The following is a 25,968-nucleotide window of genomic DNA, read 5'->3' on the forward strand; positions in this document are numbered from 1 at the left end:
ATTTGAGGATGCTCTGAGGAAGTGGGGGTTCCCCTTAGATTGAGTGCTGTCAGAAAGCCATCTATGATGGGGTAACTCAATAAACCTTATCTATAATAGGGGTAAACTAGAACGAGGACAAATCTGAAACCGAAAAAGCAGCAGCAGTCACTCTTATTATCTGGGAGAAGAGGATGTTTGGTTGTTTGTGGCTGGCTCAGTGGCCTTGCCTTTGTCTCACTTCATTGTGGTCGCAGACTGACCTTGTCTGATATTGATGTTCTGTGAAATTGTTTATATCCAACAGGAGAATAATTTGGGCTAGTTATGAGCAGCAGACCAGTTACCAGATGATGAAGGCTGCTTTTCTTCTTTCTCAAAATGCACAGAACTCGTATTCATTATACATATGAATACACACACACACACACACACACACATATATAAAATATGCGTATCTTTTCTGGTCTTCCTTCTAGTAACTGATCATGAGTGACTGTTACTATTTTAACACATCCTTCTTCTACCATCCATTCCATGTTCCCTTTGCCCTTAGCCAACACCTTGGCGGTAGAGATTCTCTGCCTGGCGGAGTGACCTACACATTCTTCTCTGAAGAAGCTCAGCCTTTAGTGGTCCAGCCTTTACTGGATTGTTCTGGTCTCACATTAACTTTTTTTATTCTATGTGAAAGTCCTAAGTGCCCAGTGAATACTCTGGGTCCCAGGCATCTCCATTGCAAGAGCAATCCAACTTTCCCTTGTCAACTGGAATCAGTCTTCTCAGCCAGGCTAGTAACCTCTTTTCCCATCTACTGGTTCAGTGACATGAAGAGCCCAATGTGGCCAAGTGGTAACTTCAATTCAACACAAGAAAACCATCTTTATGCCACCCCTCCATACCCCTATTGAAGCCTTCTCCCCTAGTAACAAAAACTTCTGAAACATCTGAAATCAAGGTTGTGGGAATGAAATCAAAAGTCATTAGAGACCAGAGTTGTGAGGAAGGGAGGAATTATTAGATATAACAGTGAGAGGAATCACTCCTACTTCTACCCCTTGGATTCGGCTATGGGAGAAAGAACATTCTATACTAGCTGCCAATTCAAAGCATGCGTGGCATCTTGTAGGACAGCATCACCAATTTGCAGGGCATCATATCCCAGCTGGAGCCATAATGAGTTTTCAATAGGCCATTCCATTGTTCTATGAAGCCAACTTTTTCTGGGTTACAGGGTAAATTATAACTAGAGGATTCTGTGGCCCACAGGCTCACTTCTGCCGTGAAATGATTTCCTTCGTCAGATATGCTCTTGTGTGGGATCATTTTAGGCTGAGTAAGTCATCCATGAGTCTACCAATGGTGTACTGTCAGAAGCATTATTCACAGAGAAGCTGGGTGAAGTGTATGAGGAACTCTCTGTACTATTTTTGCAAGTTTTTGTAAGTCTGAAATTAATTCAGAATTAAAAGTTTTAAAAAGAGAGAAGGCTACGTAGGAGAGGAGGAGTTGTTCCTGCCGACGAGGAGACACAGAAGGAAACTGAGGGTTCAATGTTTCGCAGAGACAGGGAGAAACGTGTTATTTTAATCAAAATCACATCTCTTCCTTATGTTCAAAATAAGTAATTGTTAAATGCACTGATGTGATATTTTAACTTATTTGAAAATGTCATGAATTACAGAGGGTTTTTTCCCAATTAGGCTTTTTCAAAATATGTTTAAAATGTTTACGTTTTTTTCTGTTATTTCCAGGGCAACAAAGTATTTCCATCTTTTCTATAGATTTTGTTCTACGTGCAGGTTTTTCTTAAATTTCTGAGAAGAATTTTTTTTTTTTGAGGAGGGAGCATATATTTTCCAAAAAGGGTTTAAAATGTAAATACCAAAACAAACCCCCTCATTCTTAAGGATTAGTAATGTCTGAATTCCTTTGGAATTTCAGTTAACTGTGCATCTGGTTGTTCTCTGGGTTGGTGGCCTGCCCTAGCTCTTCAACTTGCAGCCTGAATCTGCTCTGCCCATTGGAAGAGTGCTCAGTGGATAAACCAGTGCAGGGCACCTGTGATGTGCTGCACTTTTAGTTTCAATCAAGGGCACAATCTCCTTCAGCAGGATAAGGGGCACTTTTTAATTTTGTCCAGTTATTAAAGGCATTGCACTTAGATACATGAGTTAACTGGTTCCATATTTCTCATTTGTTCCAATCACATTTCAGCATCTTCAAGTGCCTGGTACCTGGAACAGCCACCCAACGGACCTACTCCTTAATCTGGCATTAGCAGAGGGAAGAATGTAATTGTGAGACTGAAACAGTCTAGTCTCTGACACCACTTTCTCAGTTTTAAAAAAAATAATACTCAACCTGTGCTCACCTGAGGTTTCTTGGCAATTCAGTTCTTAAGTCATAGACAGACAACTGTGAGAGATGAGGAAGGCGGAAGAGGAAAGCCAAGATGATCAGATGATGAAGGACCTGACAGGCAATGCTAAATGAACTGAGAACTTTAAACTTGAACTTGATGCACTGAGGGGGTTAGGAAATGGTAGCAGGCATGGGAGTGGTTAGAGCAGACTGACATCTTTAAAATCTAATTGGATTAAAAGCTTCATTTTCAATATGCAGATAAACCTGAGAGGTTAAGCCTTTGTCACTCAAAACTTGCTGCGCATTATTTTGATCAGCTCAACACAGGGCAACTGGAGAGGACTGGGTTTTGAGGAGGTGGAGGTGGTCATTGCTCAAAACAGATTGTGTCTAGAGCCTGCTGTCTACAGTATGTCACTCCTGAAAAGTGTCCCCTGTCACCTTCAGCAAATGTTGTAAATTGTATACATCTAAGGGTTTAAGGCCAGTATGCACAATTTTGCCCCAGGATATGGTCCTAAAACAACTATCTAGGCTCCATTTTAAAAAACTGAATCAATTATTTGTGGGATTAGACTAACTGGAATATTAGTGAATCAAAAATTCCTATATGTGGGGTCCTAAACATATAACCTGGCTCAGAACAACACCTAATCTAACCTGCTCATACCACCTCCTCAAAAGAGCAAATCTTTCCCTGATCAAAAACTACTAAATACAATACCAGTGCACTTTTAAAAGCAGGATTTCAAAGAACAAAACCAGGACTTGTCTGTAACCAGAACTGCCTTTTCAGTCTGTTACTTTGCTGAACTTTAAGAATATGTAACTTACAGGCTTCCCTGGTGGCGCAGTGGTTGAGAGTCCGCCTGCCGATGCAAGGGACACGGGTTCGTGCCCCGGTCCGAGAAGATCCCACATGCCGCGGAGCGGCTAGGCCCGTGAGCCATGGCCGCTGAGCCTGCACGTCTGGAGCCTGTACTCTGCAACGGGAGAGGCCATAACAGTGAGAGGCCCACGTACTGCAAAAAAAAAAAAAAGAATATGTAACTTACTGTCATACAGAGTAAGTCAGAAAGAGAAAAACAAATATTGTATATTAACACATATATGTAGAACCTAGAAAAATGGCACCGATGAACCGGTTTGCAAGGCAGAAATAGAGACACAGATGTAGAGAACAAATGTATGGACACCAAGGGGGGAAAGCAGTGGGGAGGGGTGGGTGGTGGGATGAACTGGGAGATTGGGATTGATAAATATACACTAATATGGATAAAACAGATAACTAATAAGAATGTGCTGTATAAAAATAAATAAAATAAAATTCAAGAAAGAAAATTTTTTTCTTATTTCCTATACATCATTTCCTGAAAAAAGCCAAATGTCTTCGTGATATCTTTATAAGCAACTCAAGTTTGGAAGTGGTAATTTGTGTATACAGATTATGCTCAACAAAGCATGAATCATATAGATCCCATTATGTGATTATGCAAATAAACACTAAATATACAATTACAAGCATACATGGGCAGTGAAGTTTAATTAATTATTATGACAGCTCACTTGCCGAATGTAGTTTTATTAACTAACCATCCACAGATGTGTTTCCTCTCGATTCATTTACATTTTAATACCATGTAGAAATGATAAAGTATTGTAACAACAGATGATAAAAACAGATGGAATAAACATAATTGAACCCAAGATAATTTACATAGGTTTGAACTGAACAGTTTGTATATTTAAGCCAGTCTTAAATGCTTTATTCTTGTATTGTGGCTATTTAGGAAGAACTTCACACACACACACACACACACACACAAAGACATTCAAACCAGCCAAGGACATTTACAAATGCATATTTAAAGGCTATTAAGTAGCTTTTTAAATTGATGAGCAATCACTAATTATATCTGAAGGTATAAATATTAAAAAAAGTGATCAAAAAGATCAGACATCGTAACCTAGAGACTATAAAAATTATCAATAAACATTCATGCTAAGTGAAGTGAACATTTGACCAATGACTAGGTATAATTGTTCATCTCAGCCACTTATAGATTACATTCTCCCCTGGAGGGCTGCATTCAAAACTTAAATAATTGATGATCTTTCTAAAGAAAAATCTAAAACCATCAGAATCACTTCATTCCGTTCCAAAAGAGTATTTGTACGTGTGTACGTGTATTTGCATCACCAAGTCTTTTAATGGGCATATATTCGAATTGACATCCAGGACTATTACTCCTATTTGTTCGAAATTCCATCAGATAAGATTGCAATTACATTAAAAAGTCAATATTGGGGGCATCAGATTTCTCTGATGTCCAAAAGGTGAAGAAAACTTGTTCTTGTTTTTCAAAAAAGATTACAGGAATAGGATAGGACATGACCTGGTTACCAGAATATAAATGCTCAGCGGTCTTTGGAAAGCCTCCCTCCTCCCTGATTATATCATATGGTGTTCCTGGCAGAATCCTCCTTTAGCAGGAAGCAGAGGGTTAGAACTGCGTGGGCTTCAAATCACCTTCGCTCTCCTTCAACAATTATTTTAACCATAATTCATTTCTCGGGTGGTATTTTCACCGTTCATACTTTACTTCTACTATTATGTGCATGGTGCTAAAAGAAAGCGCCTAAGATTGTGTGAATAGGAAAAGAGCATTTTCTAAAATTGAGTTATTTTATAGTCAAGTAAGCACTTTTTAAAAGAAGTTAGTGTAGGTATTTCTGTGTAGGGCTTCATTCTGTCGTACTGCAGAAAAATGACTTTTCATCCCTGGCTTGCCTTTGGGACTCAGAGGTATATGAGAACTGGGCTTACCAGAAAAGGCCAAGTGTATCTGATGGGAGGCAGCAAGGCTGATCAATATAGCAATGCCAGGAGAAATAGTCCGCTTAAGCTACACCGTCTAGGGCCGAAGGCACTGGCTGGTGACTACTCAGCTGCAAAGATGTAATATAAGATATAATTTAATTAGAAGAAGCAGAACTGAAGTGGGTTTTTGGGGGGTTTTTTGTTTTATTTTTTGTTTTATTTTGAAACTTACAAGAAATTATACAGCTAAGCAGGTACAGTGAAATAGCCTCGCTAGAAAGAGAATGGTAGTTAATATTTATACAATAAAATCACATCTTATCCCTGGGCCAGTTATCATTTGTGCTTGAGTTAAGTATAGTGGCTTATTTTTTAATTTCCAATTATATCTTTGAAATAGAAAGATACAGTGGAGTCTGGAAAATGGATCACGTCTCCCCACACCCGCACTACAAGTCCACATTCACTGCCTTTGCAACCCTTTCCTTTACCACTTTTATGCTCATCTCATGTCATCAAGAAGCTTCTTCAATGATTAAAAGTAAAGTAGAATGGTTGGGATGAATCAGATACACAAAATATCTAACTGACCTCATTAACAACTTAAAACTTGGGAATTCTTAAGCTTTATATTTAAAGTTCTTGGAAAATATGCATTGTTGCCTTACCTTTCCTCAAATCACCATAAAAAGGCCTTAAAATCTTGATAAAATTTTCTGGGGATTACAGTACTTTTCTGTATTATATACTATTAAGCCACTGTTATTATTAGCAATAAAAATTTTGCATCTTCATAAATTAAAAAAACATTTTTTGTAACACCAAGTCTGTATTCTCTAAAGTGTGATTTCTAATAACTTTGCTACCCATAATGAACTGAGTAAGTTACATTTGATGGTGACATCACACCACCTTTGTGCCAGTGTTCAAAAACTGGGCAGAAACCTCAAACCAGTGTCCTGTACGACAGGGTTGACAGATTTGAACAGGTTCTTTAGAGTCACATTCTGTCTCCATAGTTACGTATGCCTGCCTTTTCAGTAATAATTGTCATCCCCACTTTACCACCACAAATCAATGTGTTCAAAATGGTTTCAATGTCCTCCATGGAAAACATTACCTTGTAAATTCCTTGTTCATAGGTATATTTCCAAACATTAATAATGAAATAAGTGAATTCTCTCTATCATGGAATCCTATTTTTTTTCTTTCATTCATAGAAATTTAAAACACTGTTGTTATGGCACCTCTACAAATTCTGATTCAAACCTTTGGTTTGCTGTGCCAGGCTCCAGCAATCAGACTACAGACTAAGTGGCATATTCAGCTTCTTTGGGGCTCTAGAGAGTTAATAGATTTGTTCATTTGTTTTGATTTGTTTGTTGTTGTTTTACTTTCTAGTTCTTTAGCATTTTTGTTGATTTCTGTTCAGAGCAAATTGTGTCAGATATCCTAGCTCTACAGCTTCTGTGATTTGATACGCTTGTACCTCTTGGTCATCTGAGTCCTTCAATTTACCAGCATTCCAATTCACACATAGTCAGAGGTTTCTGGACAACCAGATCCCTCTGCTGCGTTCCGTATGAGACATTTCATTCTGAACTACTTGGTCTGTGATACCTTAAAGGAAACTGGGGACATGATTCTATAAATCTATTTTCTATTTCAATTGGATGCATGTCCATTCATGAAGGCTGATCCCTCACCTTCAACTCAGCCATAAACTAACAGTCCTGAGTCTTCAAAGTCAGTGATGTCACTTACGTCTACTGTATGCTAATATGAGATCCCTTCCTGGGTCTGTGCTTAACATGCCTTGTGTCATGATCTGACCATTGCCCGTCCTCAGAATTCACATTTCAGTGTCCTCCTGCTACATTATACTCCAAGCCCCTCTGGCCACCTTCCTTTCCTTTAACAAAGAAAGCTCATTCTTGCTTTAGAGCTTCTACAATTGCTGTTCCTAGAAATCTCTACTCCAAAACCTTCCTAACTTGCACCGTCCTACCACTTAAGTCTTAAATGAAACGTCAGTGGTGCCTTACCCAATTTCTCATTCAGAATTAGTATCCCCATCTCCAGACACCCATCATACACAAATAATGACGCTCCAGAGATGGTAAGGGGTTCCCAATAGCAGGTAAGAATGACTAGCAGCTTAAGTTGGTAAACATGCCATTAATTTATAAAAACAAAGCTCTGAATGTTAATAAACTTTTTCAGAGTTTCAGACGTTGACGTAAGGCTCAAGTCTTAACTTTTTCATAATATAGTTTTGTTTTGTTTTTTAAATTTATTTATTGATTTATTTTTGCTGTGTCGGCTCTTCATTTCTGTGCGAGGGCTTTCTCTAGTTGCAGCAAGCGGGGGCCACTCTTCATCGTGGTGCGCGGGCCTCTCACTGTCGCGGCCTCTCTTGTTGCGGAGCACAGGCTCCAGACGCACAGGCTCAGTAGCTGTGGCTCACGGGCCCAGTTGCTCCACGGCATGTGGGATCTTCCCAGACCAGGACTCGAACCCGTGTCCCCTGCATCGGCAGGCAGATTCTCAACCACTGCGCCACCAGGGAAGCCCCATAATACAGTTTTGAAATGCCCTCTGTAACAGAATAATAATCCATACTATTTTCATGATAAGGTCATTTAATTTCATTTTAATTCTTCGTAAAACAGCATTTTGTGTGAGAACGTTCATGAGATGAAGAATAAATCTGAAATAGTTTGTGAAGGCACCTAGCACTGTGCCTAAAACATAGCAGATGCTTGATAATGCTTGTTGACCGACTACACAAATAGCATCTTTTAAAATGACGAGTTATATTTTCTAACAGGCCTGGGGTTACACAAGTCAACATTGCAGTATGAATTAAGGGGTGCTGAAATGAGGTACGGCCACAAAATCTCTCTCCCGCGCTGATTCTACCAACAGTGTGTTATTCTGAAGTCATTCCTTTCCTTTCCATTAGAGACCTCTTTTTGAAATGCAAGACTTCAGGAAATTGTAGCAAACCCCTGTTGTGTTGTATATTCAGGCTCTCTTCTGCAGGAACCACCCCTCTCTTGACCCCAACCAACAGGGGAACTCCTAGAAGCCAAGTGTCTATTACATCATGTGATTTTGCCCTAACTGGGCCAGTCAGACATTTTCTTCCAGGAAGTTAAAATTCTAATCTAAAAGACACAAAAACTGGAAATTTTGAATCTTGTTCAGATAAACAGCAGAGCTCTAGATCTGTCCAATACAATTGCTACTAGTCACAGGTGGCTCTTTAAAATCAGATTTCAATTTCAATGAATTAGAATTAAAAATTCAGCTCCTCAGTTGCATTAGCCACATTTCAAGTGTTTGATATTATACAGCATTTCCATCATCACAGAATATTCTATTAAACAGAGGTGCTTTAAAGCAGGGCTCAACAAACTACAGCCCATAGTCCAAATTATTTTTGACAATCCATGAGATAAGGTTTTTTTCACTTTTAAATAGTTGTAAAAAATAAAAGAAGAAGATTCTAGGATGTGAAAATTATGTGGCATTCAAATTTCAGAGTCCACAAAGTTTTATTGGAACATAGCCATACTCATTTACTTACATATTATAGATGGCGTTGAGTATTTTTGACAAGTCGTATGACCAGCTAAGTCTAAAATATTGACTATCTGGCCCTTTATAGAAAAAGTTTGCTGACCTCTGCTCTAGAGGGTGGTGCTAAGGTCTCCAAACCTGTCTCAGATTCTGAAAGGTTATGAGGAGACCAGATAACACACTGAAATGCCAATAATGTGTCAGATACATGGAATGTCTTTTCATTTCTGTGTTGGAGGTTGGAAAGGAGAAGGACCAGTGCTAAGAGTATGTGTTGATATTGGGGGGATTAAAGGGGAAGAGTGTCTTCTTCCCCAATACCAACGGACAGATGTGAGAGCATCACATTTTACTGTGCTAACCGCAGTGTGCCCAGGTCCACCAGAGCCAAAATGCAGAGGTGAAAAAATGAATGCCCTAGCATTTCTCTAGTCTAAACAAGAGGCTTCTAGATTTCCTCTGTGAGAGTCCTGCTAAACTCCCTTTACACGTGAGCACAGTACCAACACCCTCTGCCGTTGTACAGCTAGACACACAGGCCAGAGCTGATGGGCCTCAAACCAAGTGTAAGCGTCATCCGAGTGGAAAATATGCAACAGCATCCTGGGGGAACTGTGAACTCCTCCCAACACTGAAAGTAGGCACACTTATTGTGTGTGTTTCTTGAAAAGGTTTCATTACAGAAGGGTAATTGACACAAGTCAAGAAATGGCCAGGGTCACCCACACTATAGGAGTTACACTTTCCTGGGACTTGCCCACAAATTGACAGAAAAAGGAGATCCCAGGCAGAAGGATACAAAAGATCAAGATAGAATTCCTGAAATGGGTACAGGGATGAAAGTGTCTCGGGGCTCAGAAGAGAGGCTGTGCTTCATGGAAATTCTGGGTCACTTGCTGTGACAAGAAACTCTCAGCTCAGGACTCACATGTAGAAAACTCCAGAGTCTTCTCTCTAGTAATAAGTCTGTCAAATCATGTTTCATTTTCTCAGGAGGTGCCAGGTCATCACTTTGTCTCTAGCTCTAATATAATCACTATGGAAAAGTGGGTGAGAGCACCAGCATGACATCAGAGGGCCTGAGTTGGAATCATGTCCCCATCACCTACTAGCTTCCTCATTTTTCTCAACTACGAGATGAGATACCTACTTATAAATTTGTCTTGATCAATAATTAAGATATTTCAAATAAAAGTGCTTACCACTGAGACAGGCAAGAACAGTAAAATGGATGCTGATTTAGAAGACATTGCTAACGGCCCGGCCACTGCCCATCTTTGCCCCCCGCTTTCTTTGCAAACAGATTTCTGAGGATGCACAGAGTCAGTGTCCGATTCCAAGCAGTGAATCATGATCTGTTTAGACCTATTCTGACAACCCTGTCCCCACTCTCCCAGCCTCCTTTGCAGTTAGAGATTGTGGGGTGCCCCGTTTCTAGCCAATGAGACCTTAGTAGAAAGTTCCTGGATATTAGGTAGGGTGGGGATGGAGGTAGTTCTGGGAAAGCTTTGGTTTTCTCAGGTGGGAGGGGACAGACAGTAAAGTAACAAATATGAAGACAAGGCCACAAGAATTAGTCACAACCATAAAAACCCTCAGCCACTGAGCAATGAATCAATCCTCTAGACTTCTCGTGTCATGAGAAAAATAAATCTCCACCTGTTAGGTATTATCTTACTGTCACCCATTCCTAAAAATGGATTAGGTAGAATAAAGGTACCCAAATTGTACTAATAAAAAATGTGTAATTTCCCTAGAAATATGCTAGCCATCAATATAAAAATGGGAAAAGAAAGAAGCAAACCATGTCAACTGAAGTTTCCTTCCCTCACGGTTCCCTCCAGGGAAGTGCCTTTAAGCCCTGCTTCTCTCCTTCCCTGTTAGAATCTATAATGCTGTGGAGAGGTAGCCATGGCTGCCACAGGAAGCCATGCCTTTCTCGGTTTGGGAACCATCTTAGTGCTACAGGGAGACAGACACAAGGACAATAAAAACATTTTCCAAGTGCTTACTATATGCCAGGGACTGTTCTAAGAGTGTTACACATATCGACCTATTTAGTACAATTATATGCTGATACTGGTACTATTTTTTAAAATTAATTTATTATTTATTTATTTATTTTTGGCTGCGTTGGTTCTTCGTTGCTGCACACGGGCCACGGGCTTTCTCTAGTTGCAGCGAGCGGGGGCTACTCTTTGTTGTGGTGTGGTGGCCTTCTCTTGTTGCAGAGCACGGGCTCTAGGCACACAGGCTTCAGTAGTTGTGGCATGTGGGCTCAGTAGTTGTGGCTTCCAGGCTCTAGAGCAAGGCTCAGTAGTTGTGGCACACGGGCTCAGTTGCTTTGTGGTGTGTGGGATCCTCCCGGGACAGGGATCGAACCCATGTCCCCTGCATTAGTGGGCAGATTCTCAATCACTGCACCACCAGGGAAATCCCCAATTATTATTATTATTTTTTAACATCTTTATTGGAGTATAATTGCTTTACAATGGTGTGTTAGTTTCTGCTTTATAACAAAGTGAATCAGTTATGTTCCCATATCTCCTCCCTCTTGCGTCTCCCTCCCTCCCACCCTCCCTATCCCACCCCTCTAGGTGGTCACAAAGCACCGAGCTGATCTCCCTGTGCTATGCAGCTGCTTCCCACTAGCTATCTATTTTACGTTTGGTAGTGTATATATGTCCATGCCACTCTCTCACTTTGTCACAGCTTACCCTTCCCCCTCCCCATATCCTCAAGTCCATTCTCTAGTAGGTCTGTGTCTTCATTCCCGTCTTTCCCCTAGGTTCCTCATGACCATTTTTTTTCTTAGATTCCATATATATGTGTTAGCATACGGTATTTGTTTTTCTCTTTCTGATTTACTTCACTCTGTATGACAGACTCTAGGTCCATCCACCTCACTACAAATAACTCAGTTTCATTTCTTTTTATGGCTGAGTAATATTCCATTGTATATATGTGCCACATCTTCTTTATCCATTCATCTGTTGATGGACACTTCGGCTGCTTCCATGTCCTGGCTATTGTAAATAGAGCTGCAATGAACATTTTGGTACATGTCTCTTTTTGAATTATGGTTTTCTCAGGGTATATGCCCAGTAGTGGGATTGCTGGGTCGTATGGTAGTTCTATTTTTAGTTTTTTAAGGAACCTCCATACTGTTCTCCATAGTGGCCTTATCAACTTACAGTCCCACCAACAGTGCAAGAGATTTTTTTTGTAGATTTTTTGATGATGGTCATTCTGACCGGTGTGAGATGATATCTCATTGTAGTTTTGATTTGCATTTCTCTAATGATTAATGATGTTGAGCATCCTTTCATGTGTTTGTTGGCAATCTGTATATCTTCTTTGGAGAAATGTCTATTTAGGTCTTCTGTCCATTTTTGGATTGGGTTGTTTGTTTTTTTGATATTGAGCTATTTTTTTTAACTTTTTATTTTACATTGGAGTATAGCTGATTAACAATATTGTCCTAGTTTCAGGTGCACAGCAAAGGGACTCAGCCATACATATACATGTATCCATTCTTCCCCAAACTCCCCTCCTATACAGGCTGCCACATAACATTGAGCAGAGTTCCCTGTGCTATACAGTAGGTCCTTGTTGGTTATCCATTTTAAATATAGTACTATTAACCCCATTTTACAAATGGAGAAACTGATGCACAGAAGAGTTAAGTAACCTGCCTAAGGTCACACAGCTAGAAAGTGATGGAAGGAGGATCCAAACTCAAGCAAACTGAGTGTGAATTTAAGCAGTACGCGCTAGCACCTCTCCCTCTGCGATGGCAATAAGCATGATGGTCAGCAAGATAAGCAGTTGAAATTGACCTGATAAATTGACCTGGCAGGGACCTTTTAAAAACCCCAAATCTCGTATTTTGCCAAGCCATCTATTTATCAAGCTCTTCGAGGTATCCAGCTAATAAGGGAATAGGTCAGTCAGTTTAGAAAGTTAGACAATCTAAACATCTACCAACTACTAGAAAAGAATGGAAGGTGTTTAGCTTTGAAAACAATGATGAAGGGACCCATCAAAGGGGTGAGAAACTCTCCAGAAGAGAGATATGAAGGGAGCAAGGCAGAATTTAGAAGGTCGGGTAACATTTATCCCCATCTACATCAGCTCTCTTGGCTGTCAGATGTGGCTCTTACTCTCCTATTTCCCCCCCAAGATACTGAGTTGAAATCTGCCTACCATCAGTATTCTCATCTAACCTGGGTAACTGCCCCTCTGTATCCTTAAGCAACAGTCTAGAAGTAGAACAAGCTCGAGCCTATTGTTGGGGAACAGAGTCACTACATTAGTTTGGGCAAAGTTGTCCTGTTTGGGATGGATAACTCAGTTGAACAAGGTAACTGTAAAATTCTCTTTCATATTGTACCTGAAGTAAATTATGTACAATTTCATTTCAAGAGAAAGGAATGGTTTAAGTGACCAGTAAGAGCACCTTTTGTTTCTATTGGTTCTTGGTAACCATATTAGCTTTTCTAATGGAGTCCAAATTCATCTTTGCTTGCATACTCATTCATTCAAGATACAAACTATTGCATCCCAGCAATGTGACAGGCATGGTGTAAAATCATATTAACAGAACAAGAGATGTGCCCCATATCCCTTCTATTTCTTTCTAGAGGTTTTAGGAGTGGAAACTAAATTTTATGCTGGTGTATTAATGCATCTTATATTTACTGGTGCTCATGAAACAGAAACTTGAATTCTCTGATAAGCATGATAGTGGCAGAGTACAGATAGGCAGCGCTTCTGGAAAGGGTCTGTTTGGAAAGTAATTAGCAGTGGCATTGAGAAATGACTGATGACTGAGGACAATAAAGTGTTTAAGGCAGGGGTTCCAAAAAGGGAAGCCTGACCTAGAAAGCGTTTGATAAATGCCTGAAGGATTTCACCCCAGCAACCCACTGTTTCTTACTCTGAAACACCTATTCCTTCCTTGAGTCCATGCCATCCCCCAGACTGTCTACTGCAGTCAGGGACACACATACCCCCCTCAACAAGGACTATCACCACCCACCTAACCCCTCCCCCCAAAACACAGATTTAGGGAATTAAAAACTGCTTTCTCCTTGCAAACACACACACAAAACAAGGCTGCTAGATTAATGTCATCCCTAAATTGTCTGTTCCGATGGGTGACCACTGTTCTGAAGGAATCTGTCTGCTTGTATTTTATTGATCATCTTTAAGAAACCCGGCAACCTCAGTACTTTTTAAAGAGCAGAAACAGGTTCTGCTACCTCAAAGCATAAGAAGCCACACTGGGGCTATTTTTAAGGGGAAAAAAACCTGCCTACTTAAAAAGAGAGAGAGAGAGAGAGAGAGGCCATCCAAATTTCTGTCAATAAACTAGATAAAAGCTGACAGAATAAATTCAGATCCCAACCCTTCCTTTTTTGACACCAAGAAAAAGAAAGGAGTCTAGGGCCCTGAAGAGAAGGACTGCTGCTCCATTCTGGAAGAATGACACTGAATGAGATGTGAAGAGACAAGGTGGCAGGTCAGAACACAAGTTTATCTTCAACGTGGGATGTATGTTAATGCTTCCTTCATTGTGGCTCTGTGGCCATCACCTGGTCGAAAAGCCTTATGATCAGTAGAAGTCTCCACCATTCATGGAAATGAAAGGGGTGATTCAGGAAGAAAACTCCAGGTGGTGACATGGTCCACCTCTCCTCCACATTTGCAACAATTGCCCTGTTCAGGTTCTCACCGCCTTTGGCAGCACCACTTGCCAGAAACCTTAATAGAGATGAAGAAAAGCAAAACTGTCAGCTTCAATAGCAGCCCACAACAGATGAATATATTTCCAAATTAATCGAGTAAGAACATTTGGCCATGTCTGCCAGATTTATTTTATTGTATGATTTGCAGGCTAATAATGAAGACTGAGTTCTTAATTATAAGATTTGCATTTCTCCACTCCATCATAAAAGCTCATACAAAAACTGGTTTTTTCCTTCACTGAAATAAGAGTTTAAGTGCATGATGGAGAAAGGACAGATTGGCAAATCAAATGCCTTCCTAACTAGTATTTCTTAAGGACTAAAGGTCCTTCTCAAGTTACCAAAAGGTGTAAGTTATAAAATTCAGCTCCTGGTCTCACAATTTTGGAAGTTCCATTTCTTGTACTATAGGCAGGAAGAAAGGGTGGTGTACTTGTTCATACATGAAGAAGCCCATGTTAACTCCCCATCATCTGAGATGTGCACTGTGAGTCATTTTACAGGGTAGATTTTAGTTTTGAGTGAAACCCCAAGGGTAAATGATTTGGCGGGTGTGAGGAGAGAGACTGAGAACAGGGATACCACCCCAAACTCCTGAAAAAGTGGGTGTAACAGGTTCAAAACTAAAGAAGACCCAGAGTGCTAACCTCAAAAGCCCTTTGATGCCACATGTTGAGCAACTGCGTGAAACCTCCACTTACTAGCACTGACTCACTGGAGGGCAAAGCTCTAGCTTTAGACAAGCTGTGTGGTGGACCAGTTGTGGGAGACCAAAGCACAGGACTGGCTGTTGTACTTTAGAACAATCCAAGAGAAGAGAAGCTTGTTCCTGGGAAGGGGGTTTCTTTGGGACGGAGAACTAGAGGGACCACCAGACAAGAAGGTTCTTGAGGGTGGAAGAAATTGGAGTCTGTGAAGGGTCTTGATTTCAGACTTAAGCTACTGGTCAAAGACAAAGGTTGAACAGAAAGCAAGAATTTTTTAAAGCACATTTTTTAAAGTGGCTGAAAAAGAAGAAGATGGAAATATACATTTCAGTGGCCCTTGAACATTAGCATGTATCAGAATCCCCCAGAGTGTTTGTTAAAGTACAGCTGCTGGGCCCACTCTGAATAGGAGGCCCAAGGTGAGGCTTTGAGAGTGTACATGTCTGACAAGTTCCCAGCTGATGCTGATACTGCTGGTCTGGGGACCACATTCTGAGAACCACTGATCCACATCAGGGTTTCTCACTCTCAGCATGATTGACATTTGGGGCCAGATAATTCTTGTTGTGAGGAACTGTACTGTGCATTATAGGATGTTTAGCAGTATCCCTGGCCTTTACCCACTAGATGCCAGTAGCAACCCACACACACGTGACAACCAAAAATGCCTCCAGACATTGTCAAATACCCCACAGAGGGGACTATTGCCCATTAAAAACTACTGATACACATACACACACACACACACACACACACAAACACACACACACATATATACCTTTTCAGATTCTTTTCCCTTATAGGTTATTACAAAATATTGAGTATAGTTCCCTGTGCTATACAGTAGGTCCTTGTTGGTTATCTATTTTATATATAGTAGTGTGTATATCCAGCACCATTTTTACTTTGGAAACTAAGAATAATGATAGTGCATGCAGCATTCAGTAAATGTTAGCTCACATCCTCTTCTTTTGTCCACATAGGATTTCATCTCTGGCCTTATCCTGATACTCTTGGGAGTATAAGATTAGTGCTGACGAAAGTGAGAATTTTGTCTGTATAAGGTTTTCTGGATTGGACCCAGAGGTTTTGAACTGCTGTAGTGAATTACTTGTTCCTTAAAGCCTGGGGTATCACGCCAAAATTGTTTAATTGAGTTGAAAAAGGTTATTTACAGTATTTTCCACATAACTGACTTTTTCAGCCAACTGATTTGCCTACAGTAGAACATCGCCAATTTATGCTAGTGACTGAGAGAACACTGGATATTACAAATTTAAGAATTAGCAAGTACGGTAAGGGAAATCATGAAATTAAAAGCAATTAGGGGGCTTCCCGGGTGGCGCAGTAGTTGAGAGTCCGCCTGCCGATGCAGGGGACACGGGTTCGTGCCCTGGTCCGGGAGGATCCCACATGCCGTGAAGCGGCTGGGCCCGTGAGCCATGGCCGCTGACCGTGTGCGTCTGGAGCCTGTGCTCCGCAACGGGAGAGACCACAGCAGTGAGAGGCCAGAGTATGGAAAAAAAAAAAAAAAAAAAGCAATTAGGGCCGTCTCATCACAAAACGGACTTGATTAGTCCATGCTTATTATTTATGGTAGTGATTTATAACACGTCATCATTTATTTTGTAACAAAACCTTCATGATGTGACATTTTACTCTCATCCTACAAGAAAGATGGACAAAGCTGCCAGAGAATTGGTAAAGCTCATCAGCTTTCCTGATCTACCCATTCATTCACTCAGCATTTACTGTTCTACGCCCCTGGCCCTGTGCAAAGTACATCTAAGGACAATTTTAATGGCTTTTTTCTACTACTATCAGACTCATAGATTTTCACTGGAACCCAGAAAGCACTGAAAATACAAAGAAGAAAACAGAAGAACACCAGTAATCTCATCACCTAAAGATGACCACTGCTAACATTTGCCATGTCTACTTCCAATATTTTTCTATTGCATACATACATAAGAAAATGTGAAGTATATAAATATCTTTGCATAATTAAGATCATGTTTTATTTTCAATTTTGTGTTCTGGTTTTTCACCTAGCTGTTGATGAGGACATACCAAATTATATATGTAACTTAGTTATTGCCGCACATTTAAAATGTATCTTATAGCTAGTGGGAAGCAGCCACACAGCACAGGGAGATCAGCTCGGTGCTCTGTGACCACCTAGAGGGGTGGGATAGGGAGGGTGAGAGGGAGACACAAGAGGGAGGGGATATGGGGATATATGTATATGTATAGCTGATTCAACAGCAGAAACTAACACACCATTGTAAAGCAATAAAGATGTTAAAAAATATTTTTAATTTAAAAAATAAAGTGTGTCTTAAAGTCATCGCTTATGTCAACCTAGTTAATACTTAGAAAGCAGCAGTTGTTTAGTTGCAATTATTTGAAAATAAATTAAAATTGTTCCAATAGTCCAAACTGGTTTTGCATCATTAGAAGTATGACATTTGTATATTTTTCTGAATGGCTGAAAATAACTCAGTATGGAAGACTAGACAAATTCAATTCAAAGCTGGTATTACTCGCACTGGCTACCAAAGTCTTATCTTCCTGGTGTAAGCAGCAACAACTTCAGGGAAACAGGAACAAGCACTGGTTCAATCTATACTTAGCCTTCTAATGAAACTGAGCTTCCTCAGTCATTACATTGCGTTATAATTTCCATAGCCATTTTCAGCCCACTTCAATTTTGGAGAACTTCGATTAGAAGTTCCAGAAAAATAATTCTTGTTTGCACTGTTACTATTTCTATTTCACAGGTGAATTAATTTTAGCACTAAATGGGTAGGTGATTTTTAGAGGACTACACAGGAATTGAATTTCTTACCATTCCTAAGGATTTTTTTTTAAATCCTTGATCTCCTACACACTCTCTCAAATGAAGACTAAAGTTGTGCCTCAAGGAGACAGATGCGGTGGAGTCATTTTCAATTGAAACTATGGCCACCACACGAGAATAATTGGCTTTAATCAATGTGTTTAACAGCTTTAAGCTGACTATGCATTTGCACAACTCCCCTAAAAGCTTCCTAACAGCATCCTCTAAAGTGTGCCTAACAATCTCTGAAAAAGTCCCTTAGAAGCACTTCATTAGTCTTGATAGAAATATTTCACCCAGTGCTGTTAAAGCACATTAACATCTCTTCTATGTTCGGTTCTACAAGACACTTAATACTGCTCACAGTAGGTTCTCAATAAATGTTCACAATCACATATTCTTAGTGGAAATTTAAATGGCTACTGAGTTCTTTTATCTCCAGAATTGATGATTTGCGGTTTCTTCTTTGATATTCCCTGGAAAACTGCTGTAGTCTTGTAATTTCTATTGTAAATCTGAGGCATTTCAGAGTTAATAAAAGAGAAGCAAGAAGTCCTTTGCTCTGTTTCTTCCAGTTCATAAATTAATCTCTTTGGTGTATGTTCATATATTGAGGCAAGGTAAATTCCTTTGTGATGCCCAGAAAATAATATAACAGTAGTTAATGCAGAGAGTTCTTTTCCAGGGAAAGAAAATTCACCCTTAGTGGTCCTGCTCCATGCCTGCCCTGAGCTGGCAACATTACACCATCTCATTTGAACCTTGCTATAACTTTATAGTAAAGAAAAAGAGGTTTGGAGCGTTAAGTCTAGGATCTGACCTGATCCTACATCTGTCTGACTTCAAGCTTGCGCTGTTTCCACCTCAGCATGAACTGTTTAACAATCATTGCATAGTCCAATAGATTTCCAATGCTGCAGTATATGCCAAGTGGCCACGAGGTCGAAGGAGCTGGCCACAAAGGAGACCCAGCTGGTTCCCTGCTCTCCAGGAAGTATGTTCTAGAACTCATATTATTTTACAAGAATGCGAAGTCTAGATAAAGTCTGGAGCTTTTTTCCTTCATTTGCTAATGTACCAGATAATGTGCTAAACATGTGGAATACTTTTGTAAAATCTTAGGAAAAAAGAATTTTGGAGTCCTCCAAGTGAAATCCATACTGGGTCAGGGTTCCACAATAGTGCCCCACAGAATATCCTGACTCTTTCCAACAAAGAATAAAGTCAGCCCAGGAATAGAAAACCACAAACCTCAAAATATTACAATGCCAACCCTGTCTATAACTGCATGCCTAGGACAGCAGGGTTCCTAAAATCATTTATTCATTCAGCAAATGTGTTTCGAGCATCCACTTTTTGCGTGATACAACTTACTCGGGATATATCAGTGAAAAAAGCAGGAGATTCTAGCCCTTGGGGAGCTTGAATTCTGGCAGGATAAAGACAAGAAACAATAGAGATAATAAATAAGCAAATCATACAACAGATATCAGGAGGTGACTAGGACTATAGAAAAATATCCAGTATTGCAAAGGGACTCAGGAATGTGCAGATGGTATGCGTTGCAATTTTACATCGGACAGTCAGGTTAGACTCCATGGAGAAGCTGATATTTGAGCAAAGGATTAAATGAAGTTAAGTGGTTAGCCATGTACACATCTGGGGAAGAAGGTTCCTGAGAGGTGTGCAAAAGTCCTAGTGGTTAGCCATGTGCACATCTGGGGAAGAGGTTCCTAAGAGATGTACAAAAGTCCTAGGGCAGAAGCATGCTTGACAAATTTGAAGAAGCAAGGAGGGCTGTGCTGCCCGGGTGGAGTGGACATGCCGCACAGTAATAGGATGGAGAGGGGCATGGGGTCTGACTATGGAAGGCTTTTTACAACAGTGTAAGGACTGGGTTTTATCCCAAGTGGAATCTACTGCTAGATTTTAAGTAGAAAAGTGACATAATATGACTAACACATTAAAAAGGCTCACTCTGGATGCTATATTTTGAGTGAACAGCAAAGCAGTGGTGGGTGGGCAGAGGGATATGGGCAGAAGCAGGAGGCCCATGTGACAAGGCTATCAAGTAAGAGGGGAGGTGACAGAGCCCTGGACCAGTGGGAGTAGTCAAGGTGGTGAGAAGGGGCCAAATTCTGGCATATCTGGAGATACACTGCAGAAAGAACTAACAATATTTTCTGATAAACTGGATGTGGGGTATGAGAGAAAGAAGAGTGAAAGATGACTTCTCTGGTCTGGGCCTGAGCAGTTGGAAAGATGGATTTGCTGTCATCCAAAGATGGATTCAGAAGCTCAGTTTTAGAGACATTAAATTTGAAATACCTATTAGACATCTAAGCAGAAAATAATAAAAAATATCACTTTGGAGGCAGTAAGAGAGATCTGATGGGATGATGTAAATTTGGGAGTTATTTTTTATTTGTTTGTTCATTGAAGCCACAAGATTGTATGAGATCACAGACAGAGCATCCAAGGACTCTGCCCTGGGCGCGCCAATGTTAAGAGGTCTGGGAGATGAGAAGGAACGCGCAAAGGCACCTGAGCAGGAGGAGCCAATGGTGTAGAAAGAAAACAGAGGGCATGGTATCCTAGAAGCCAGTGGAAGAAAGTCTATTAAAGAGAAGACAGAGCAGTGTGCCCATTGCTGCAGAACTAAGATGGGCACTGAGAAATGGCCACTATATTTCGCGATAAGGAAGACATCAGTGACCCAGACAAGAGTAGTTTGAGGACAGTAGGGGGATAAAAGCCAAATTGAAAAGAGATGGGAGGAGAGAAATTGGAAACTGAGTTTACACCACTCTGCTTCAAAGAGTTTTGCTGCAAAGAAACTGGGCAACAAGAGCTGGAAGAAATGAAGTCAAAGAAGAGTTGTTTTCTTGCTTGTTTTGGGTTTTGTTTTGTTTTTTTGTTTTTAGTAAGATAAAAACAGCCACATGTTTGAATGCTGATGGTAATGACCCAGTAGACCAGTAAAACAAACAAACAAACAAAACCCTAATGACATCAGAGAGGGAGGGGAGAATTTCTGGATGAATGTCCTTGAGTAGCTGAGAGAAGATGAGACCCGGGGGCTGAGATAGGGGTACAGACACCCACCCATGGTCACAGCTAGGACAGCAGAGTATGTGGGTGCAGACCCTAGAGGGCTTTGAAAGTAAATGTCATGAGAAGCTGTGGAAATGCTCTTCCAATGCCCGAATTTTCTCCGTGAAAATGAAGGTAATGAAAGTGTTGAAGCTTGGGGAGGAGGAAAGAGTAAACTAGCTATCGAGCAGAGCAGAATAGGGAAAGTTTGGAATGGTTGTGGGTGGGAACTCAGGGCCCAGATGAGGCTCAAGGTCAAGAATTTAAGGAGACTAGTCAGCCTCATTACGTATTTTTCTTAAGTCATATGGGTGCTGGCCTGGAGAAATTAGAGAGTTGGATTTAACCAGAGTTGTGGTTTGGAGAGTACAAGTGAGTACAATAAAGGGAATGGGACAAAAGAAGGATTACAGCCACCAAGCATGGAGGTTATGCTGGACATAGGTCAGTGAAAGTGGCAGGTCACTGGTTGATTAATCCCTCCTATTTGAACAGATTCTGCGAAGGAGACCCAAGGTGGCATGTGTTACACTCCTGAATAGTTACTGGTGACCTTGTACATTCAGGCTCCTGGACCGAAACAGTGAAGGCCTGGACAGAGCCAGCACTAGTCTCTGCTCCTCATCCATTGTGTGACTTTGCTCCCATCACATTATCTCTATGCATCTTTTTTTCTCCCATCCACAATTTAGAGATAATACCTTCCTCATGGGATTCTGAAAACTTACTGAAAACGTGGGTAAAGACTTCAAAATCCTTGAGTAAAAGCATAAGCATTTTGATAAATTAACTTAAAACTTAAATTTAAAATGCTTTTACATTTGAATTCTTTGCAGAAGTGTGTTCTCCACATGGTTTATACAAAAATGCATCTATCCTTATTACTTGTGTAAATAAATCTTATGACATCAATTGCTTCCACTCCCTTTCTTTTAAATTTCCTTCACTTTTGCCAATTTAACATCTGATGTTGAGATGTCAAGAACTGAATGCAGAATTTAGAATAGAGATACTAGTCTCCTGGCAGATTTATTATATTTAAAAAAAAGGGAACTACTATGTAACAGACAGTACACATTTAGTATTCAATTTAATCTTCAAAACAATGTAATAGGTTTGCTACGATTATCAGCCTTATTTTACAATGAAAAAACTGAGCTCAGAGAGATAATGGAATTTGTTCAAAGATACATAGATTGTAACTGGTGAGCCCAGATTTGAGCACTGTTATACACGAATCCAAATTACATACCCTTACTTGCCATTCTATTCCAGTAAAACTCTAAATGTATGAAATGGATTAAAGCCAGTGTGGTTCCACTTTAGAAAAGACGTTTCCAAAATGGAGAAACTGAGAATTACAGAGAACCTGTGCTACACTACTCAAGGAAGCTTAAACTGTTCATTTCCCACACAGAATGAACAGAAAGCTTCTTTCCCTACTGCCCTCCCCCCGGTACCACCCATGCACCCATGTTCCCACCATGGAGGAAGAGGGTCACCTACAGATGGGAGAAGAAGGAAGTACTTACAAAATAAATTCAAAAAAGTTCTCACAACCAGTAGTATGGAAAACAATAGGATCATTTGGTGGGAGGGTCACACTCAGGGGAGGAAATACAGATTTTGGTAAAGGTCTGCATTCATGCCAGTGCTTAGCATTGAGTGCTTAGTAAAGCTCTGTTCAATGCCAAGAGGGACCCATCACATTGGTGAAAAGATAAGTGGAAACATGGATTCAACCTGTACGAGTGAGTTGGAAGGCTTTCATAAACTGAATTCCATTTTGATTTTGTTTTCATCGTTGTTTCTAAAAGATGCTTTAGGGCCCTTAAATTTAAGGGCTCTGCATCAGAGACAAAATAGTAAATAAGGAGAATATAATGTCACACTCAGGGCCGGCAAGTTTCTCAAACAACTGTAGCCAAATTGCGAAGTGTTTTGAGTTGCTGAAAAGCTGGCTGAATGAAGCTAGACTGGTGAGAGGGTAGCTAGCCAAGTGTAATATTTCACTGTAATTTACAGGTATTTTAATAGTGTGTCTAATTCTTGAAAACCAAAACTCCTTTCCTGAAGTAACAAACTTCCCCTAGTGGAAGGATTCATGTATCTTTCATGTGCCTGTCAATTCCTAAACAATGTGCCCTAGAAATAACAGCATCGTATGTTCATAATAAAGGGCACTGAAAGTGGATTCTATTTGAATGAAGCAGAAAACCTGACATAAAATGGAACCTGTTCATTCAAGCTCTTTGAATGCCTTTTATGGGAGATTAAGGTAAGAGAAAAATTAGAAGAGTTTTGTACTGCCAGGTTGTTCATTTGATAAAACCAGAATTTCCTTAGGAAAAGTAGTATATAAAATCATCATGTTACTATAGGCCCTGCCCAGGCCGAGAGAATATGTTTTCTTTTATGATAGGAGTTACTTTAGAGCAAATTATCCCACAATTCTCTGCAAGAGGGAGGGGACGGGGCAAGTGGGTGTTTAAAGTACATTACTGCTTATCTACCCCTACACATAGCCAATTATCTGCCATCCCACAGGCCAGACACAGTGCCCACCTCTCCTGAAATATCACGTGGACCAACCATGTCAGCTAATTCACACTTGTAATGCTCACATCAACCAAGAGACCATTTTACCCAGTCAGCCTGGGAAGAGAGAGGCCTACTTTCAGCCCGACCACAAAAATTATAATTATCAAATCTTGAGATAATTTATTCCAGTGGGGAATAAATGCTCTTGGGTCAAAGAGTCATCTCCCCACTCTTATGGACTGCAAGAGTGCTTCTCTCTGTAAGCTGTACTCCAAGCAGAGAAATGTCTTTTCAGCATATCCTTGAGTTAAATCAGCACATCTGTGCAAGAAGCCCAGGGAGACATGAGGTACCACTTTGCCATCCTCGTCACATTCTCTCGCAAATATATCCCTAGTGAGGTCTGAGAGCCCCACAAAACTGCTCTTGCAATCAGCGTGCAGTGCCAATGGAATCTCTGTCATTAGAAAGAAGGACTTTCTCATTTCTAACCAGTTCTGCATCCGAGGCCCCATTCTAGGTGGCATGTCTTTTGTCTTGAGGGAAAATGGTATTAACTTAGGAACACCAAAGGCAGATTTCTGGGTCTGCTGGCAAATCTCAGTTTATGCTAAGTCTGGCCACAAAATTGGCTCACATGCTCTGGGCAAAGCATCCCTGAGGCTTATGTGTTTCCTTTGTAACTTATATGTGTTTTTATCCATACAACAACACAAGGGTATGGTTTACTCTTAGAATCTGCAGCCAAATGTGCAGTTGGGTATGTGAGGTCTGGGAATGCAACAAAACTCCGGCCTCCCCTCATTATCCACTAGCTCATGAACTGGAGGTTTCCCGTGGTGCCTTGTTGATTGGTGTGTGATGCTGTTTATTTTCTAAGAAGGCATAGGGCTGTTGTCTTTTACCTAGTGAAAAGATGATATAATCTTATATCACTGTCAAGAGACTGAAATAATTTAAAAGAATTTTCTTCATAGCCAAACAGTAGTTCACATACAAGATAGAAACAGTCTACCAAAGACTATAAAAGGCAAAAAAACAGGGCTTTCCCTGGTGGCGCAGTGGTTGAGAGTACACCTGCCGATGCAGGGGACATGGGTTCGTGCCCCAGTCTGGGAAGATCCCACATGCCATGGAGCAGCTGGGCCCGTGAGCCGTGGCCGCTGAGCCTGCACATCCGGAGCCTGTGCTCCGCAACGGGAGAGGCCACAACAGTGAGAGGCTCGCATACCGCAAAAAAAAAAAAAAAAAAAAGGCAAAAAACAGTATTTCCAAAGGCTTGGATAACTTCTAGTATGAATACCTACGGGGCTGGGGGCAGGGGAAAAATGCTGAGATAGAAAGAAGAGAAAGAACAGTGAAGAAAGTCAACTGTTGGATGAAATCCAGTTCCGCAATCCCTAGACTCAATGTAAAGAAAGAAAGAAAGCCCCCCTATATCACTCTGAAATGACTGACCCAGCCAACAAGGATGTGGAACTCATAGACTTGGAATAAAATCAAATTGTCTTCTGGAAAGATTGGATTATGGCAAAGAAATCTTCTGAAGGGAATGATTAGCTGGAATAGGATAGTGATTCTCCAGAACAAAAGAAAAACTTGCCTGACTTCTCAAAAGAAAAAAGCCAATAAGCACACAATGGATGTGCAGCTAGCGAATGGCTGTCTACAAAATGCCCAGAACTGCATGCCCAATTATTTCACCAGTATTTTGTGGCTTTCTTGTAACCCACTGTTCTGAGGGCAGCAAACACAGGGCAAAGCATTTTACAGATAGATGATAATGGCTTTCAGTGTTTCTCAAGTTGACTCAAAGCCCATACTGTGTAAACTGCTAATAAAAGCCCATATGTAATTCTGAACCTCTTGCAGGCCCTGAGACTCTGTGTGCTAGTAATAATTACAGAGACTGGATAATTAACTTCTGACATAAAAAGGAATGAAGGTGAGAAAAGAAAATGCAGACCTTATCAACTTTTACTTAAGGCAAGGGCACAAATTGACATAAACCCTGAGGCATTCATTTGGGAAAAAAGCACTACAGCTTTTCTCTCCAATGCTTCCCTAAAAGAAAGGGAAGAAATTTCTCCACGTTCACACTACTATTCTTTTTTTTTTTTTTTTTTTTTTGTGCAGTACGCGGGCTTCTCACTACTGTGGCCTCTCCCGTTGCGGAGCACAGGCTCCGGATGCGCAGGCTCAGCGGCCATGGCTCACGGGCCCAGCCGCTCCACGGCACGTGGGATCTTTCCGGACCGGGGCACGAACCCGTGTCCCCCGCATCAG

The sequence above is a fragment of the Mesoplodon densirostris genome, chromosome 9, assembly GCF_025265405.1.
Source record: "Mesoplodon densirostris isolate mMesDen1 chromosome 9, mMesDen1 primary haplotype, whole genome shotgun sequence".
Taxonomy (NCBI): domain Eukaryota; kingdom Metazoa; phylum Chordata; class Mammalia; order Artiodactyla; family Ziphiidae; genus Mesoplodon; species Mesoplodon densirostris.